We start from the raw sequence: 15,527 nt of genomic DNA on the forward strand, positions 1-15,527 counted from the left end.
CTTAGTGAGTAATCTACCGATCTTTGAATTTCGAAAAATATTATATGAGTGGCGTATTGTTAATCAGTGCGCGCTTCCACTCCGCAGGGCCTGGGTTCAAGCCCTGGTCAAATCAACTTCGCAAAAAGAGTGTAGAAAAAAGGGGTTTTCTTAACAGCGGTCGCCCTTCGGCAGGCAATGGCAAACCTCCGAGTGTAGGGCTCTCCCCTTTGTGTGACAACATCAAGGCGCACGCCACAATGGGAGGAATGTTACTTTTTTTCTACTGAAATATGTATATGTTTCAAATTCGTTGGGAATTTCGTGGGATAAATTTTTAACATGTGGGTAAGTGAGGGATTTTTTCCCGATTTTCGTGGGATTTTTAACAGAGAATGTCTGGCATCACTGGGTGAAACGATATTCTTTCATTGCAAAAAATTTCAGAATGAATTCTATGGAAATCCGTATACATACACGGCGAATTCATATTTCTTTCAATTATACTATTCAAGGCCAATTTATATAAGTTGGTGTTACTAGATCAGCTGATTTTGTGTATGTGTTTCGCCTTACGGCTTCTAATGTCAAATTGAAAAAATTTTGTTTGAATTTCCACACACACGCTTACAGATTTTGACAGTTTATGCCGTCAAAGCAAAAACAAAATACATGTAAATTTTTGTTTTTGCTCTCCTGCTACCACCTTATATTACTTCGCCATGCAATCATTATTCCGTATAACTGCAGATTGTCCCATCTTATCGTCCTGTTGATTCACCAAGTCTCCTTACACGGAGAAAATCAACTCATGCTACGCCTTATCCGTACCCAGTACTGGATTCCCAGGGTAAAAAACATGATTAGGTCTACCATCCACAATTGTAAAATTTGTACCATCTACAAAGAACGATCTCAGACGCAAATTATGGGAACTCTTCCTCAGGAACGCACTACGTTTATTCGCGCGTTCACGAATACGGGAGTAGACTTTACCGGACCTTTTGAGATCAAAAGCTACGGCGGCAGAGGTTGTCAATATCCAAAGGGTATGTTTGCCTATTCGTTTGTTTCACTACTAAAGCCATTCATTTAGAAGCTACTAGTGATCTTAGCACCCCATCCTTTCTAGCAGCATTCGCTCGGTTTGTGGCTAGAAGAGGATGCCCGAAAAATGTCTATTCCGACAATGGTACAAATTTTGTCTGAGCTTCGCGATCTTTACGATCCGAGTTCAAAGCTTTCTTGTCTGACGTGTGAGACAAAACGACTTCCAACTACAACCATCAGACAGTTACATGGCATTTTATACCTGCTGCCGCTCCTCACATGGGAGGACTCTGGGAGGCAGGTGTAAAAAGCTTTAAAAGCCACTTTAAAAAGGTGGCGTCCGCTCAAAAATACACCTTTGAAGAGCTCAGTACGCTTTTATGCCGGATTGAGGCATGCCTCAATTCGCGACCACTGAGTCCCTCTTAAAATGAGCCAAATGATCTGGATGAAGTTGGTTCTACTCCCGCTATACAACGATGGAAACTCGGAGCCAACAACAACTTCATAAACTACCCTTCATATGCCTTTATTATATCCCACGTCATTTTACCATAACATTCCACTTCTAGGTAATAGGAGGGATTCCTTGTCTAACTTTTTTTAGAAAATTTGTTTCAGATTTCCGAGTTGATGTTGCTACACAAAAACGACCATCCTCAGATCTGAATCCATAGTAAAAATAGTTGCAGAAGTAGCGAGCTACTCCACCTCAGAATGATATGAAAGCGATCGAAAACTATGAAGTTTAACGAACGACTTCTCGGAGCGTACTTACGAGTTGTTTCAATGTTAATGTAAACTATTCGCAAACTTGCTGGTTTTCTACTCTCTTAGTTTCCAAAATTATATTGACTTGGCCAAGCTTAAAGGCAATACCCCGCCCGAAGTTAGAAAGTAAGAATTTGAAGAAAAATTAGCAATCATTATATTTAAAAACTCACATATCTTCGGTTCCAAAAGGGTTCGGTTAATAACACTGTCAATCAGCTCCTCTCTGCTTTATCAAACTATACGCAGTATAGTATACCGTTATACCGGCCATCCTTGAGAAAAAAGAAAACCAACTATATTAGTTCTCAGCTAAATTGTTAACAGACTAAAGAAAAAAGATAAGCAGATAAGTTCGTTTGGGCTTCGATTAATCAGGCAGCCCGCCTCTATCCAATTGACCACCTTAAGTTTTAATACATGTTGAAACATAGAATCGAGCGGTCGGCCACCTTCTCCAATAGCATATTTTTTCTGAAAAAAAAAATAAACTATTAGAACATAGCCGTTGGACGTGGCGTTAAAATGAAAGAATAAAAAAATCATACTTGTAGTGTACGTTTGATTATCCCGTGATCAAATAGGGCTTGCGGATTCTTATATCACTCTTGATCTATAAGAAAAACTAAGTGGTTCCGACTTAAAATAAAAATCTTTAACAAAAATATATTGCCTTGGCCAATATATTAGGTTACGTTACGTAAATTGAGTCTAAACTAACTGAACCTTTTTCATGTAGATCATTCTTCGTTTTCGGCACTGCTAATTATTCGGTCCATATTGTGTACATAAGTGCCAATGGAGAATTTAAAAATGGCAGGTTTGTGATTTATCCTACACTTAGCCTACTGTCATCGTAAAAAAGCAAGATGTAATTATCTACCAAACTTAAAAACTTTTTTTGCAACACTTGATAGATAAGCAGCATGCTTTTCCTTGCTTAATAGACCTTGCTCATGATCAAATTCACAAAAATGAAACTTAGAAATTGTTGACTGTTCTGTTTTCCCCAATATTTTAGTTCAATACTCAAGATCAGTGCGTCGTAATGTTATTTCATAATAGTGTGTGTATGTTGTCCGCGAGGTTTTCTGCCTAGTGTGTGCTACGAGTAGGGTTATATCACGGTATTATCTTTTCCTTGGAAGGCCCTCCATCGATACTAAACTGATACATATTGCCTGCAGCAGTTCCTACATATACATCCGTTTCTTAAGTGTTTGCTACTACGCTGTGTAATGCTTCCGCAAAACGACATTTAACAGCTGTATACAAGTAAGTAAATCATATATTTTGCATGTACGATTCAGTGAAACTGTCATCATATGCCCTCGTATGCCACCAATCCAATGTGCACGTCTGTTACAGGAAGACCATAATCAGTGAAAGTATACACTGGTGCTTGATTGTCGTCATCTCGCGCATACACAGTCGTCAAGGTCCACACCATGACAGATCCATCTTGGCAAGCTGTAACAAAATGCGAGTCCTCGTCAAAACGTATACAGTTGATGGGTTGAAAATGCTTTGAAATTGTGTTCAGTATCTTTCCCGGCGACAAGTGCCAAATGTAGACGTTTTCCTGAATTGCTGCCACAAGATAAAGAGTATCAGGTGAAAGTGACATTGCGTTGGCCCGACCAGGCAACACGAAGCCTACATGGGTCACTTGCTGTTGTAAATTAAAAAGCCAAACGTGCAGAAGAGGCTTGGTGCTATTTGCAGCTACGACATAGTGGCCCCTCAATAAAGAAATGGCGCGTTGCTGGACGACGCCACCCCCCTTGTGCACTATTAAATTGGTTCCTGTTCTGTAGTCCCACGCAGTAATGGATGCTCGAGACTCTATGGCGCGTATTCATAGTCCAGCAACTAAGTCGAAACTAACAAAGTTGCAACTTAAATTTAAGTACTAACTTAAAATTTACCTCTATTCATAGTCGCATTTCAGACTTCTACTAAGTAGTTTCGACTTAGTTTACGATATAGCAAAACGAGTGTGAAAATGTATCGATTTTTCTTTACGATATTTTGGAAAAATTACATTTTTATTAAATAATGTCAAGTTTGATCATCCGTTTATGTAATTTTTATTTTCATTGCATGATTATGCAAAAGAATAAGGTATCATTTTCTTGTTAATTGTGTGAAATAGCCAGAACAACCGCAGTGATGTGAAGTCGATGTTTATCGAAAGCATGCTGTGAAACATACAAATAGTAGATATCTAAATGTTATGCACCATTTCGGTTGGAGATGTCGATTGTCTGGTAACAAAATTGTATGTGCTTATCTTTTTTCTTTAGTCTGTTAACCATTTAGTTGAGAACTAATATAATTGGTTTTCTTTTTTCTCAAGGATGGCCGGTATAACGATATACTATACTGCGTATAGTTTGATAAAGCAGAGAGGAGCTGATTGAGAGTTATTAACCGAACCCTTTTAGAACCGAAGATATGTGAGTTTTTAAATATAATGATTGCTAGTTTTTCTTCAAATTCTTACTTTCTCACTTCGGGCGGGGTATTGCCTTTAAGCTTGGCCAAGTCAATATAATTTTGGAAACTAAGAGTGTAGAAAACCAGCAAGTTTGCGAATAGTTTACGTTAACATTGAAAGAACTCGTAAGTACGCTCCGAGAAGTCGTTCGTTAAACTTATAGTTTTCGATCGCTTTCATATTATTCTGAGGCGGAGTAGCTCGCTACTTCTGCAACTATTTTTACTATGGATTCAGATCTGAGGATGGTCGTTTTTGTGTAGCAACATCAACTCGGAAATCTGAAACAAATTTTCTAAAAAAAGTTAGACAAGGAATCCCTCCTATTACCTAGAAGTGGAATGTTATGGTAAAATGAAGTGGAATATAATAAAGGCATATGAAGGGTAGTTTATGAAGTTGTTGTTGGCTCCGAGTTTCCATCGTTGTATGGCGGGAGTAGAACCAACTTCACTAGTGGCCTAGTGACTTGGCCTTTCTCCGTCAGGATGTCCACTACCCACACTCTGCCATCGGTGCCGGAGTGTACGTTTATAACTCGCCCCAATCTCCATTCAGTTGGCGGTAGATTGTCTTCTCTGATAACGACGAGGTCACCTGCTTTCGTATTCTCCTTGGGGTGCTTCCTTTTAATTCGCTTTTGTAGCTCGGCTAAGTACTCCACTTTCCATCGCCTGCAAAACGTCTGATGCAGTGCTTTTAGTTTTTGCCATCGATTGACGATGGATGCAGGGTTTTCATTCACATCAGGTTCTGGCGGCGCCATATGATGTCCACCAATGAGAAAATGGTCTGGAGGAAGCGGCTCCAGATCATTTGGCTCATTTGAAGAGGGACTCAGTGGTCGCGAATTGAGGCATGCCTCAATCCGGCATAAAAGCGTACTGAGCTCTTCAAAGGTGTATTTTTGAGCGGACGCCACCTTTTTAAAGTGGCTTTTAAAGCTTTTTACACCTGCCTCCCAGAGTCCTCCCATGTGAGGAGCGGCAGCAGGTATAAAATGCCATGTAACTGTCTGATGGTTGTAGTTGGAAGTCGTTTTGTCTGACGCGTCAGACAAGAAAGCTTTGAATTCGGATCGTAAAGATCGCGAAGCTCAGACAAAAGTGGTACCATTGTCGGAGTAGACATTTTTCGGGCATCATCTTCTAGCCACGAACCGAGCGAATGCTGCTAGAAAGGATGGGCTGCTAAGGTCACTAGTAGCTTCTAAATGAATCACTTTAGTAGTGAAACAAACGAATATGCAAACATATCCTTTGGATATTGACAACCTCTGCCGCGGTAGCTTTTGATCTCAAAAGGTCCGGTAAAGTCTACTCCCGTATTCGTGAACGCGCGAATAAACGTAGTGCGTTCCTGAGGAAGAGTTCCCATAATTTGCGTCTGAGATCGTTTTTTGTAGATGGTACAAATTTTACAATTGTGGATGGTAGACCTAATCATGTTTTTTACCCTGGGAATCCAGTACTGGGTACGGATAAGGCGTAGCATGAGTTGATTTTCTCCGTGTAAGGAGACTTGGTGAATCAACAGGACGATAAGATGGGACAATCTGCAGTTATACGGAATAATGATTGGATGGCGCTCATTATGTGCTAAGTCCTGGGATGCTCCGAGGCGACCTCCAGCCCTGATGATGTCGTTCTTGTCGACGAACGGATTAAGCGGAAGGATTTCACTCTTTACATCGATGATTTTTCTAGTTTTCAAATTCCTGTATTCTTCACCGTAGTGTTTCTTCTGGTAGATTTTTATCAAGAGATGATGAAACTAAACAAGAAGTTTCCTGAAATGAAGCTTTTGTTTTCGGGTGAGTTCTTCGGTAGAATCTCATGACATATGATAACACTCTTAAAGCTCTCGGTAGATCTGAAAATCGGTCAAGAATATTGATATAGTTTTCTTTTGTTGATGCATAAGCGTGCGCTCTTTTTTCTTCAACTTCTGTGTGATAGGTAATTTCTAGAGCGGGCCACTTAGAGTTGTCTTCTTGCCACCACAAAAAATTTGAGACCGATTCCGAAGCAGGTAGTCCTCTGCTAGCCAAATCGGCTGGATTCGAAGCCGAGTTTACATGAAACCAGTCCTTGTTACCGACTTTTTCTACTATTTTCGTAATTCGGTGTGCGACGAAAGTTGACCAAGAACAAGGCGGCTTTCATATCCATGCGAGTACGATGGTCGAATCTGTCCAAAGATGTGTTCTTACTTGTCCTAGGTTGAGGTTGTTGGTTACTGATTCTATGATTTCTGCGAGCAGCACGGCTCGGCAAAGCTCCAGTCGAGGTGGCGATATAGTTTTGACAGGAGCTGCTTTGGTTTTTGCCAAAAGAAGGTTGACCAAAACTTTGTCATCTCTTTTGACGCGCATGTATGCAGTAGCCGCATATACTTTTTCTGATGCTTCGCAGAATCCATGTATCTCGATATCATCTCCTGGTGAGAAGTGTACCCATCGAGGTATTCTAATGTTGTAGAATTCGTGGTAATGTTTGGTAACATTTTGCCAGCGTTCCAAAGTCGTAGAAGATACAGCTTCATCCCAGTCTGTGCCTTCTAGCCAAACACTTTGCATGAGTATTTTGGCCACGACTATTATTGGAGCAAGCCATCCTAGCGGATCAAATAGCTTGGCGATTGCTGATAATATCGCTCTTTTTGTGAGTGTATCGCGGTCCTCCAATGGCCTTGCTATGAAATAGAATAGATCCGTATGGGCATTCCATCTTATGCCAAGAGCCTTAACCGTGCTGGTATCTTCGAATGTCAAAAAGTCTTCACTGAGCTGATCCGTTTTTGGGATGTCCTTGAGAATTTCCGCACAGTTTGAGGTCCATTTCCTTAGCGCAAAACCGGCTGACCGTAGCACTTCAGAGATTTCATCTCTTGGTTTTACGGTAGAGTCGATGCTGTCCTCCAGCTAGCACGTCATCCACATACATGCATTTTCGTAGTATGTCAGATGCTATTGGGGAAGAACTTTCTACATCGTTAGCCAGTTGTAAAAGTGTCCTTACCGCGAGGTAAGGAGCACAATTAATCCCGAAAGTGACAGTCTTTAATCCTTATAGACTTACAGGTTCGTTCGGGTTTGTACGGAAAACTATCCGCTGATATTTGGTATGGTTGCTATCCACCCAAATTTTTCGGTAAATCTTCTCGATGTCACTATTAAAAACGTATCTGTATAACCTCCAGGAGTATAAGGGTCGGAAGATCTGCTTGGAGAACTGGACCTGGGAGAACTACATCGTTCAGACTTGTGCCATTAGCCGTTGGACTTGAAGCATTAAAGACGACTCGAACTTTAGTGGAGGTAATTTCTGCCTTTATGACAGCGTGGTGAGGCAAAAAGTAGTTATCGGAAGAGTCTGCTAAAATACTATCTTTTATTCTGGACATGTGTCCTAGCGATTCATATTCAGCTAGTACCCTTTTCTACTCTTTTTGTAGGACGGGATCCATTGTAAGCCGTGTCTCATTCCGGAAGAACTGAGAGCATGCTTTTTTAAGAGAAGGGCCTAGGCAGATGTTTACTGGAAATTTTTGCCTAAAAGGTAGTGAGAATACGTATTTTCCGTCTTCTGGTCTACGAGTTGTCTTCCGATAAAGTTCATCACAGAATTTGTCGTCTTCGTTCAAGCTTTTGTTTTTTTGGTATGTCTTCTAGTTCCCAGAATGCAGTAAGTTGTTTGTCCAAGGCAACTTCACTGTGATACGAAACTATATTGTTGGTTGGATTTGGTGCATCTGTGCAACCAGTTAGTATCCAACCGAACACGGTTTTTTGGGCGAGAAGTGTACTGAGTACCTTTTTCTTCAGGCCGCATAAAATAATTTGGGTATAAATATCTCCGCCAAGTATGAGGTCTACTTCTTCATTAACGTAGAGCAAGACCTGGAAATGCCTACATAGTCATGGCGCTGATATGACAGGATGGTAGATTTCCAGTCAGTTTTTTTAGGACGAGCACCGTTGCATGCAGGCTGAACAATGGATCAACTGGGGATCGAAGTTCTATGCTGCATGCCTCTTTGACCTGCGCAGAGGTTGCATTCGTAATGCTCGAGACTTGGGCATGCATCCTCTAAGCTGGCAGGTTGATTCTGCGTTTGAGTCGTTCTGTTATGAACGAACACTCAGAACCAGAATCAATAAGTGCTCGAGCAGAAAAATCAGTGCCATTGAGACGTATATTTACGCGAGCTGTTCCTAGGAGCACACCTGAATTCGTGTTAGCATAACAAGACGTAACGTTTTTGCTTTTATTGTTATTAGTTCTATTATTAAAGCTGCGCTTTGCTGGAGCCTGTTGAGAGGATGATGCAGTGTTATCGACAGGTCCAGTTGGCGTGCGAGCCGCTGTTGCCTTTTGTACATTTGTCTGAATGTGCAGGAGCGAGTGATGTCGCGAGTGGCGCGTGCTGCAATTAAAGGGGCTTGTGCACCTTGTCACAGTATGTGCAGCACTCAAAAAGTTCAGGCAACTGTTGTTGCTCTTTAAGAAATTTGGAACAGCGGCGTAGTTTGTGCTCATTCGTTTGGCACATTGTGCAAGTGAACTTGGTCACGCTTGCTTGGAATGCACCAAGTCTTTTGGTATGGGCTTCTGAAGGGTTTTTGGTGTTTTGCGGCTTTGGCGCTTTAACTGCTTTTGTACCCTATAAGCCTGTAAGGGTTTCCAGGGTTTGGAACCTGTTAGATAGGAACTTGTCCATATCTTCCCACTTCGGTAAGGCGCCTGTGTGGTCTATGGTTTCCTCCCATAGAGCCAAAGTAGTGTCGGGCAATTTAGTAGAGCAAAGATATACAATAATTGCGTCCCAATTTGAAATGTCAATTTGATGACTCTGTAGGGATGACAAGCAATTGTTAATATCGCGCTGCAATCGTTTTATTGAGCTACCACACTCACTATCAACGGAATTCAGATTAAACAGAATTTTTAATTGCGTATTGACGAGGATACGCTTATTTTCGTATCGCTCACACAAATTGTTCCACGCTCTGGCGAAACCTTCATTAGTCATAAGGCACTTATTCACAATGTCTTTGGCTTCCCCTCTGGTTTTTTGGTTGAGATAATATAGCTTCTCAACTGGAGTAAGCTCCTGATTCGCGATGTAAATGGCCGTGAACATATCTCGAAATGTTGGCCAGACAGATAATCGCCTTTGAAAACATCGGTATCACGGCGGAAGGTGAATATTGTGTTTTCTGTTCTACATCCCGTTCTTCTTTTGCTAGTTTCTCAGCCTGAACAGCCAAAGACGACATGCAATTTACATAACTAGCAAACGCGCCTCTATTTAATTTTCGGTATGTCCTCTTATCTTGTGAAAATTCTTCAGAGGTGTTGAGGGCATCGTAAGCTAGTTTTGTTTTCTCCCACAGAGCTCTGAGTTCTTCTTGCTGAATCGCAAGGACATGCTTATTTTGCTCTGATATTGACGAAGCAAGAAAGTCGGACTCGAATTCTGTCCCTTCTTCCGCTAAGCTCATGAATGAATCCATTGTGAGGTTGAAGATGGGTTTACAACCAATAGAAAGAACAGGAGTTCGCTAAAAATTTAAAAATCTTTTCGAAGATTTGATAATGCTAAAGGCAAATATGTAGCAGATTATTCGAACCTGTTGAAATTTTCAAAAAACTAAATTGTTTGCCGCTAGAGTAAAAATACCAAAAAACGCCAATGTATCCACAATGAAAATATTCGTAATTTTTCCAATTCCCTATTTCATTTTTTTTTTCAGCAAAGGTTTATGGATATATGTAAATTTGATACGTATGTACGTGTATGCTTATAAACTAGCCACCCAACTGTGCGGATTAAAGGTCTGCATCGGAATTCAGTTTGCTTCACTGCGAAGTTTACTTCAAATATGTAAACTACTCATACTCTAACAAAAAGGGTATGGAAGGAAGAGAAGTGAAGATATTGAGCGCTGTATACATAAACAAGTAATTTTTAGCAAAAATAAACCGACTTCAACTCTCATATAAAAAAAAAATATATATATATATATCTCATGATCCGCTGATCGGATCTTAACCAGATTAGTATGGGACCACCCCTGACACACTACCTTTCCGCAAAAGGAATTATCGAAATCGGTTGACGTGGTCCAAAGTTATGCGGTAACATACATAAAAAAAATAAATAAAATATCCCGACGAACTGATAACCTCCTCCTTTTTTGGAAGTCGGTTAAAAAGTACTCAAACAAATTATGTTCCGAAAAAAGAGGAACATAAATCAGCAGTACCATGCTGTTAAACTTCCTCAAAAAAGATGTCCCTTCACAAGTATTTTTTGAGTATTTTTGGAAGTTTTCGTTTAATGCTACATAATGTTAATAGACTCTTATGTTAAATAACAAACATGGAGGAAAAATGTAGCCAAGAGCAAATTTTTATAGAGAAAGTGGACTCATTTTATACAAAGAACCAATTTTTAATTTTACAATACGATATTTTCATTTCCCAATACCAGGCGCTCATACATATGAAGTAGCAAGCTTTCCATACGCATACATTTGTTTGTATCTCTTTTTAATTCGTTTGTAGAAGCCTTTGAAATTCACAAAGTAGATTTTTGGAAATTTAAAAATTTGTACAAAACAATTTTCTGCTTAGAAATAGAAAACTTGTTACTTCATATACATATATGAGCGCCTGGTATTTGGAAATGAAAATATCGATTTGACAATAAAAACTGGTCATAAAGTGATGCCGCGGGAAGGACACACATTTTTCGTAATTTAAAAAACTTGCATAATATGTATGTACATAAATCATCGATTAAATGATGAAAGTTGCTACCATTCGATAGTTTTTATGTATGAACATATCGTCGTTTAAAGTGCAAAACCGCGTATCAACAAAATGCCAAACCGCGTATGTGAAGTTGTAGAAATTATTTTCTAGAGCGTTAAAACACTCATATTTCAAAATGGTTCTCTTTTTTATAAAGCAATCGCATTTCTGGCTAGTATATTTCAGGACGAATGGATAAGGATTGAACCAAGAGCTCGTGTGAGCAAATCCAATTTTTGGCAGCCAATGTCAGTTACGCGGTTTTGCAGAATGACGATAAGCGGTTTTGTACTTTAAACGACGATATGTATGTAAGATTCGAACTTTTTTGCAAACGTTGAAGAGTCCGGCGAGAAATGTCGGCGTCGGCGCTTTTTAGATATAAAACAATATTTTAAATATATATAGGGAATATAATGAAAATGTATGCCTTTTCTTAACATTATGTTAAATGCTAACATTTGAAAAGAAAAAACTTCATAAGTATTCCAATACTTCCTATGAAGTTTTCAAATACTACTGAATGCAATCAACATACCCAAGTACTCTGGAAAAATGGAACAGTGTTTTATGTAGCAGAGCGCTGTTGAGTAGCATTGCTTAGTACCTCAAATTTATGATGTTCTCTTTTTTGTTCCTATCTTTTTAAGTACTCTAAAATTGATGTTCCATTTACTCATGTACACATGTGAAGAGTATTTCTAGATATATATTTCTAGGGACCAGCAACGTCCTTATAAAACAACTAGCAGACCCGGCGAACTTCGTCACGCCCAAAATAAATTTTTTGTATTGAAACATTTTTGTCCAACATTTTCACCAAGAGTTANCTCTAAAATTGATGTTCCATTTACTCATGTACACATGTGAAGAGTATTTCTAGATATATATTTCTAGGGACCAGCAACGTCCTTATAAAACAACTAGCAGACCCGGCGAACTTCGTCACGCCCAAAATAAATTTTTTGTATTGAAACATTTTTGTCCAACATTTTCACCAAGAGTTAACGTTCATGATTTTTAGTGACGCATTTGTCTTCTAATATTACGGTTTGGTGGTCGTCAGAAGGCATATTTGCCGTCTTAAATAACTTAGCAAAACTGTACATGCATACAAAAAAACGTAATAGTTTCAGTGCGTTTGAAAGGCGCCACGTCCCCTTTTCAAATAGCCCCAATTTTCTCTAAGAGCATGGGATTGATTTCATATATCTCTATACCATTTTCGAGTAATCTACCATGGGAATTGCCACGTCCCTTTTTCCAATAGCCCCAACTTTTATTCATGACCAGTCGCGTTGTATACTTATATCTTGCACATACCAAGTTCCAGTACTCTTCCATAAACACATCCAGAGATATCCAGTATGATAACCACAATTTATCTCCATGAGTATGCGATGGCTTTCATATATCTCCAGACCTCTTTCATGAACATTTTCCGGGATATGCAGTATGAAAAATTCGGTTTGTTTGGGAGGTGCCACGCCCCCTGCACCTAGCGGTATGAAATATGCTTTACATCCGATTCCCATGCCTACCATATATAACACAAAAATTTCATAAAGATCGGTCGAGCCATGTAGGAAGACTTCGATTTTTATATATTAGATAGGCATGATGCGAGAACATAGAAAAAATTTCGATGAAAAAAAATTCTCGGGTTCACAACTATCCTATCTTTTAAGTTGGAGCCAACAATACACGCCCACAAAATTTCATTCAAATCGGTTAAGCGGTTTCGGTGATTAGCGTAAGCGAACACAGTGACACGGGATTTTTATATATTAAGATACACCTACCATAGATAGGTTTGCGTACCAAATTTCAATTTCATTTGACTTATAGTTTTGAAATTATAGCTGATAAAATTTTCCACGCCTGCGGGATGTGCCACGCTTCCTTTTACAAACCCATTTATATATAAGCACCTACCATTGATATATATGCATACCAAATTTCAAGATCGGGGGACTTATGGTTCCGACGTTATAGCTGATATAAAACTCCATGCCTATTGGACGTGTCACGCCCTCTTTTCCAAACTCATTTATATATACCCTAATATAAGTACCTACCATTAAAATGGCTGCGTACGAAATTTCAAGTTCGAGCGACTTATAGTTCCGGAGTTAGAGCTGATAAAACATTCCAGGTCCATGGGACTTGCGTACCAAATTTCAATTTCACTTGACATATGATTCCGAATTTTCCACGCCTATGGGATGTGCCACGCCCCCTTTTACAAAGCCCTTTTTATATACCTTACTGTAAGCACCTACCATAGTTATGTCTGCATACCAAATTTCAAGTTGGTGGGACTTATGGTTCCGAAGATATAGCTGATAAAAAATTCTACGCCTATGGGATGTGCCACGCCCCCTTTTACAAAGCCCTTTTTATATACCTTACTGTAAGCACCTACCATAGTTATGTCTGCATACCAAATTTCAAAATCATGTGACTTGTAGTTCCGGAGTTAGAGCTGATAAAATAATCCTATGGGATGTGCCACGCCAACTTTTTCAAACTCATTTATTTATACCCTACTATAAGCACCTACCATATGTATGTATGACTGAATAACGCATTTCAAGTTCATATGACTTATAGTTTCGGATTTATAGCTGATAAAATATTCCACGCCTATGGGATGTGCCACGCCCCCTTTTACAAAGCCCTTTATATATCCCTTACTGTAAGCACCTACCATATGTATGTATGACTGAATAACGCATTTCAAGTTCATATGACTTATAGTTTCGGATTTATAGCTGATAAAATATTCCACGCCTATGGGATGTGCCACGCCAACTTTTTCAAACTCATTTATTTATACCCTACTATAAGCACCTACCATATGTATGTATGACTGAATAACGCATTTCAAGTTCATATGACTTATAATTTCGGATTTATAGCTGATAAAATATTCCACGCCTATGGGATGTGCAACGCCTCCTTTTGCAAACTCATTTATATATACCTTACTGTATGCACCTACCATAGTTATATCTGTATACCAAATTTAAAGTTCATGTGGCCTATAGATCCGGAGTTATAGCTGATAAAATATTCCTATGGGATGTGCCACGCCTCCTTTTGCAAACTCATTTATATATACCTTACTGTATGCACCTACCATAGTTATATCTGTATACCAAATTTAAAGTTCATGTGGCCTATAGATCCGGAGTTATAGCTGATAAAATATTCCACGCCTATTGGATGTGCCACGCCCACTTCTACAAACTCTTTTATTTATACCATACTATAAGCACCTACCATTTATATGTCTGTTTACCAAATTTCAAGGTCATGTGACTTATGGTTCCGAAGTTATGAGTGATAACATATTTCACGCCTATAGAATGTGCCACGCCCACTTTTACAAAGTCATTTATATATACTCTACTGTAAGCACCTACCATATATGTACATGACTGCATACCAAATTTCAAGTTCATGTGACTTATAGTTCCGAAGTTATGGCTGATTAAAAGTTTCACGCCTATGGGAGGTGCCACGCCCCCGTGTCGAATTCCAATTTTTTTACCCTATTATAGGCCCAGGTGTCATGAAAATACTCTGTCAAAATTTTGTTCGATTCCGTCCTTCCGTTTAGGCTGCAACCTGGCACATACATACATACATACTTCCACAAATATATAGTAGATATATCCTTCTCTTTGCGTAAAATAATTTTTGGGGATGGCCACAGGGCCACCTATCGTGTACATTTTTAAGTCCCAATATTTATTTTCAATTGTCTAAATTGTATTCTAAATATGAGCCACATCGGCAGGAAAATGCAGTTTTTAGGAATATTCCGACTCTAGCGCCACCTAGCGAATGCATTTTTGGTAAGAATATTTATTTTCTAGGTGCTGACACATGTTCCAAATATGAACCAAATCGGGCTAGCTCTATGAAATTCTGAAATCGTGACGTCTCAGCACTCGTCATTTTTCGGCAACCACAACAAAAAGTTTCAAATTTTTTTAAATCGAAAAACCTTCCACACAGAAGATCCAAAAAAGTGCCTTTTACAGAATTGAAATCGGTTCAGCCGTTTGGTCAGGCATCGCCGTCATACGGAAAACATTTCATTTTTATATATATAGATAAAAAATGTGTGCAAATCAAAAAAACAATAGTGCAAATATGCAAACAAAGTGACTTTGTGAAAGTGATTAACGTAAATTAAAGGCTAGTTGGGAAAAAACTCCGGTGATTACTTTGAATTAAAAAGGCCAATTATCATGCAAATTGCAAAAGTGAGGTTATGTGTTCACAAACCAATGACAAGTGAATCGTGAAGAAGTTAGTGCGACAAATTGACTACTTCTGTAAAACTAATACAAAAGCGAGTTTAATTTAATGACGTTAGCAAGAAAGTCGGAAAT

At 39.1% G+C, this 15,527-nt stretch overlaps 1 pseudogene; it reads right to left on the reverse strand.

Moving 5' to 3' along the window:
- Window positions 1-2,922: 2,922 nt before the first annotated feature.
- LOC108361465 (WD repeat-containing protein 18-like) lies at window positions 2,923-13,406 on the reverse strand (annotated as a pseudogene).
- Window positions 13,407-15,527: the final 2,121 nt, after the last annotated feature.

This window comes from Rhagoletis zephyria, unplaced genomic scaffold (genome assembly GCF_001687245.7).
Source record: "Rhagoletis zephyria isolate East Lansing unplaced genomic scaffold, Rhagoletis_zephyria_1.1 Rzeph_scaffold_00766, whole genome shotgun sequence".
NCBI classification, from domain to species: domain Eukaryota; kingdom Metazoa; phylum Arthropoda; class Insecta; order Diptera; family Tephritidae; genus Rhagoletis; species Rhagoletis zephyria.